Here is a 5,995-nt window from a genome sequence, read left to right on the forward strand (position 1 = left end):
GGCTTCCTGGCAGCTCGTGGCTCTGCAGCAAGGAGCAAAGCCCTCCAGGATTGCAAAACCCAGAGAAATCCCGGACTCGGGCCATTGCCCAGGGCTGGTGCAGGGCAGCTGAAAGCCTGTCCCCTCCCGCCTCCAACTCCTGCCCAGAACTCTGAGCAAACACAGGGCAGGAGGGAGCCTTTGGCTCCCTGGGGCTTGTTCTTACTAGTGTTGCCGTGGCGATTAGGGTGCTGTCTCTCTCCAGGCCCCACACAGGACCTCTCCCCTTGGTCCTGACTGGAAGAGACTCTGGAGTCTCTGCTGCGGGGTCTTCAGGGGGGGATAAGCTCATGTGTGTGTGTGAAGCCCCTCATACTGGGTTAGCAGAAACTAACACAACATTGTAAAGCAATTTCATCACTCTGTGCCTGCTCAGTCATGTCCAACTCTTTGCAACCTCATAGACTATAGCCCGCCAGGCTCCTCTGTCCATGGGATTCTCCAGGCAAGAATTCTGGAGTGGGTTGCCATTTTCCCCTGCAAGGGATCTCCCTATCCCAGGGATTGAACCCACATCTCCTATGTTTCCTGCATTAGCAGGCGTGCTCTTTACCACTGAGCCACCTGTGAAGCCAGTAAAGCAATTATACACCAATTAAAAAAATTTTTAAATGCAAAAAAATAAACTACAAAGATATATTGTGCAGCACAGCTAATACTTTATAAATGGAGTATAACCTATTAAAATTGTGAATCGCTAAGTTGTACACCTGAAACATATGATATTGTACACCAACATCTCAATAAAAAAATAAATAAATTTGTTTTAAAACTGACACCTCTGATTGCAGACACTGCAGATGTCCTGGTTTCCAAGCAGATGACCTGAGCCCCAGTCCAGTCCTTAGGCCTGATCCACTGAGGAGTCTTACTCTAAGCCTGGAGGTGAAAACAATGCTCAGTTCATAGTGAAAGTGAAGTCGCTCAGTTGTGTCCGACTCCTAGCCACCCCATGAACTGCAGCCTACCAGGCTCCTCCGTCTGTGGGATTTTCCAGGCAAGAGTACTGGAGTGGGTTGCCATTGCCTCCTCCATTGATAGTGATGAGTAGAATCTGAATGTAAAAGGCTGGCGCTCTGCACACCTTCCGCACATACTTGGTGGTGGGGCTTGTCTCTGTGGGCTCCCAGCAACTCCCTCAAGAGTTCCGTTGTAACCAGAGTGAGTTAATACAGGGTTCTGTGGGACTTGCTATGCCGCTGGTACGTTTCCAGCTTGGAGAACAGCGAGACTGATCTAATAATTAATCAATTAAAAACCATATCTTAAATGCCAAGCATTGTCAAGGTATCATCTGCAGAAATGAAAGTGCACACAGGACAGGGAGAGAGGGAGGTGTCTGTTCAGGTGTGGACAGCATTCAGGGTGATTGGAGCTGCACGGGTAACGTGGCTGGGGCATCTGAAAAGAGGTGACCACAAAGAAGGGGCTTGAAGAATGAAGAGGGACTTACCCAGAAGAGAAAACAAGGAAGGGGTTCTAGATGGAGTGAGTATGCAAAGGTACAAAAAACAGCCAAGCAAACACCATGTTTGGAGAAAGGTCACTCGTTCTCTGTGGTTGGAACACAACGGGGAGGAATTCTTCTGGAAAGACGGAGGACGGTGGTTGATCTATCCTGTGCTGTAATGGTCTGGCCTCAGCTAACTCAGTAACCCATCAGTGAGATGGTCCACCTGGCGTTTCACCCACTCTCAACATCCCCCTCACCTGCAGCCCCAGAGGCAAGAAGACAGTCAGGGGACAATGGTCAAGACTTGACTCCAGGTAAATGGTTCTCTCTGCTCCTGTTCTGCTATGTAAACCTTGAGTTCAGTTTCTTCGCTTATAAAATGAAATTGGGGTGTGGTGACTGTGGTTCCTTTTAAAAGAACTTCAGGCAAATCTGTTTCTCATTACCCACTGACAAAAATATCTATGGGCATTGTTTAGATGAGGGCTTCCCTGATAGCTCAGTTGGTAAAGAATCCGCTTGCAATGCAGGAGACCCTGGTTCAATTCCTAGGTCAGGAAGATCCCCTGGAGAAGGGATAGGCTACCCACTCCAGTATTCTTGGACTGCCCTGGTGGCTCAGCTGGTAGAGAATCTGCCTGCAATGTGGGAGACCTGGGTTCGATCCCTGGATTGGGAAGATCCCCTGGAGGAGGAAAAGGCTACCCACTCCAGTATTCTGGCCTAGAGAATTCTATGGACTGTGTAGTCCAAGGGGTCACAAAGAGTCAGACACGACTGAGCGGCTTTCACTTTCATTTTTCATTATTCAGATGAAGCAGCTGTTTAACTTACTCTTCTAGAAGATCCTGTGAAGCCATTTTGTATAAACCAATTCGACTTTTCACACATAGTGATGAAGACCTGGAGTGGAGTTTTCCCACGCTCCTCGTGGCCCTGCATGATTTTTCCGTGTCACGCTCTGCTCCCTCCTGAAAGGTTGATGCGCTATCAAATGTGAACCATTGCTTCCACTTCTGATTCCTCTGAGAAGGGATCTTGTATTACAGCTCAGAGAGAGGAAACTTGAGCAGAGGTGAAGTACTTGACTTTCTCCCAGCCCTGGTCCCCGCCATCCTTCTCTCCTGAACCAAAAGACAAGACCCAAACAATAGCAGCTGAGCCTTAAGCACTATCAGAGCCTTAAGTGATGAGCTGGTGGCGCTATTACATCGCCTGAACCATTAATGAGAGCGACCTGCCATGGGTGGCTTCTCTCCATTCTTCTCCTAGAAAGGCATTGCATTTTCTACATTCTGTCAGGAGTGAGGTTCCCTCAGTGACCAACCTGATCTCTGCACCTTCCAAAATCACAGCCTGGCTTCCTGAAGACTTGGTAGCCCGGCAGTGTTTCCGACACAAGCTGGCTGAAAACTGCCCTTCAGTGAGTCTTCCGGGTATGGATGAATCCATGGCACTGAAATAACAATTCTGCTCTTCACACAAGGAAACTGAGCCACAGTAAATACACAGCAGGTTTCAGGCCCAGACCCCCCAGCAGAAAAGGAGAGAACATTCAGTGCCCTTATTTATGGCCCCAGGTCCTGCAGTTTCTTTCTCCAAGGGAACCTCAGAAATGCAGCACACGTAGTCTGCAAAGAATCCTGGTAAGTAGGGAGATGGAGGAAAGAGATAACGTAAGTTACAGGAAAATATTTTGAACTACATGTACAAGTATTTTTAATACATACATCACATTATATATAGTTGTTGTTTAGTCACAAAGTTATATCCGACTCTATTACTGTCCCATGGATTGTAGCCCTCCAGACATCTTCATCCATGGAATTTCCCAGGCAAGAATACTGGAGTGGGTACCATTCCCTTCTCTAGGGGATCTTCCCAATCCAGGGATCAAATCTGTGTCTCCTGCATTGGCGGGCAGATTCTATACTGCTGAGCCACCAGGGAAGCCTATATATATATACACACACACATACATACATACATGTGTATATACATACATATGTATATGGGCTTCCCAGGTGGCGCTAGAGACTTAAGAGACCTGGGTTTGATCCCTGAATCAGGAAGATCCTCTGGAGGACGGCGTGGCAACCCACTGCAGTCTTCTTGCCTGGAGAATCCCTTGGGCAGAGGAGCCTGGCGAGCTATAGCCCATAGAGTTGAAAAGTGATGGAGAGGACTGAAGTGATTTAGCAACCACGCACGCATATATGTATATATCTATATGTGTGTGTTTGTTCATGGCACACAGCACTTGGAATCTCAGCTCCCAGACCAGGGATTGAACCCACACCTCCTGTATTGGAACCGTGGAATCCTAACCATTGGACTGTCAGGGAAGTCCTCAAGTATATTTTTATCATCAAAGTGCCACCGACACCACAGGGAGTGACACATTTCACATCAAAACTCATTCCTTCCGCCGAGATAACAGTAAGAACATTTTTCACATGAGAAAGTGAAAGGTCTGAGAAGAAAATGCCTTTTTAAACACTAATTAACTGAAAGAGGTTGTTCTGCTTCCAGTTCTTCAAACTTTCACAAAAGTTCTCCTGATATTTGAGGGATTGGTTCCTGGTTCTTGATTGTCCTCCCTGCTTTTTTTTTTTTAAGTCATTTATTAAACCCCCACCCTGCTCTGGGAAGCCAGCCTCTTGCAAACAATGCATGGACAGGTCTTTAGAAAACAGACTCAGCCTGCCCCTGCCCCAAGGGGAAAACGCAATCAAAAGAAGGCATTCCGACTAAACTGCTGTAGAAACAATGGTGCAACAAGTTTGCTTTCTTCCATGGAATTTTCCTTGGCTTTGATGTCAGTGAACTGTAAGCTCACTTCAGAGTACAATGCACACACCTGGTGCCCAGAAAGGTTGATGGAAAGAAAAGAAAGTCTGTGAGATCTACATCTGGGTCAACCAAGGGGACAGAGGGGCAGCAACCACAGGTGGGAACATGGTCCTGCCGCAACGGCTCTTTGCAACCCCGTGGACTGTAGCCCTCCAGGCTCCTCAGTCCATGGGATTTCCCAGGCAAGAGCACTGGAATGGGTTGCCATTTCCTTCTCCAGGGGACCTTCCTGATCCAGGGATCAAACCTGTGTCTCCTGCCTTGGCAGGTGGATTCTTTACCACTGAGCCACCAGAGAAGCCCTGAATCAGTTCTAGCTAGTTCTTAAAAACAAGGAGTAAGAAACCCACTTCCCTGGGTTAAACGGGAAGCTGAGCCAGTGACTATGTTCTGTGCCCCTCCCTCTGGAAATCCAGGCGGGGCCCGAGGCAGACACTGCAGACAGACCCCAGGGAGCCTGTCTCACTGTACATCGCCTTGCCACTCTCACCATGGAGGTCACAGCTTAACGAAGACTCCTGGATGAGTCTACCAGGATCAGTTTTCCTATCCTGAGCAGACGTGTTGGCCAGCATGACCCTGCCATTCTTCCTTGTTTCTGCCTTGAACCTGCCGCTTAAAGGTGCAGTCACTTTACTTATAACTGAAGCAGAATTTACACTTGGGTCACACCCACCCGCAGAGTTGTGCTTCTTACCACCATGTCCTCCCGCTTCCTTCAAATCACTTTTCTGGCTCATAAATGACAGCCCTTAGAAAGAAGCCAAAATGCTGGGCGATGAGAGACAGAGACAAGTGTACGGGACCAGGCACCTGCAGAGATCTGAGCTCTAGTGCTTGCTCTCTGTACTGGCTGTGTGGCTTTAGTTCAGTCAGTTCACCTCTCTGAGTCTCTGTGATACTGTGATTCGTAATATGAAATATATTATTGTGTCCCATTTCTGGCCCAGAGTTGCTAAAAACCCCTGAGAATTTCCTAAGGAAAGAGAGCCATTGGAGTTGTCTTTTGTCGTGTTAATGAGGTGACTTTTGGAAAGCCCCAGGGTCACCTAAGGATGGGAAGCTGGTTGCCAGGGGAACCAACCACGTGATTAATGAGTTGGAATTTTCAGCCCCACCCCCAGAGCTCCGGAGAGGAAAGAGGGGCTGACAATTAAATTCAATCCCCAGTGATGAGTGTTTTTATCAATTATGCCTATGTAATGAAGCCTCCATAACAACTCAAAAGGATGAGGCTCAAAGAGCTCTGAGGCTGGTGAACAGGTGGAGATTTGGAGAGAGTAGGGTGTTCAGAGAGAGTGTGAAAGCTTCCACATACCTCGTCTCAAACATCTCTTCCATATGGTTATTCCTGAATTATATCCTTTTATAATAAACAAGTGATGTATAAGTAAACATTTTTCTGAGTTCTGTGAGTTGCTCTAGAACTTCGATCGAACCTAAGAAGGGGGCCATTGGAACCTTCAATATATAGCTAGCTGATCAGAAGCACTGGTGACAGCCCAGCCTTGTGACTGGCAACTGAAGTGGGGGAGGAGGGAGCAGTTTTGTAAGACTGAGTCCTTCAGCTGTGGAATCTGATGCTATCTCCTGGTCGATAGTGCCGGGACTGAGTTGAATTGTACAATACCCAGATGGTGTCTGAGAACC

General features: G+C 47.6%; 1 long non-coding RNA gene across 1 annotated transcript; it reads left to right on the top strand.

Annotated features, from left to right (window-relative positions):
- Window positions 1–1,207: 1,207 nt before the first annotated feature.
- LOC145530311 (uncharacterized) lies at window positions 1,208–5,740 on the top strand. Its single transcript, XR_014071651.1, has 2 exons — window positions 1,208–1,806; window positions 2,305–5,740. It is a non-coding gene; the product is annotated as an uncharacterized LOC145530311 (long non-coding RNA).
- Window positions 5,741–5,995: the final 255 nt, after the last annotated feature.

This window comes from Giraffa tippelskirchi, chromosome 12 (genome assembly GCF_054371585.1).
Source record: "Giraffa tippelskirchi isolate mGirTip1 chromosome 12, T2T-mGirTip1v1.2.pri, whole genome shotgun sequence".
NCBI classification, from domain to species: Eukaryota; Metazoa; Chordata; class Mammalia; order Artiodactyla; family Giraffidae; genus Giraffa; species Giraffa tippelskirchi.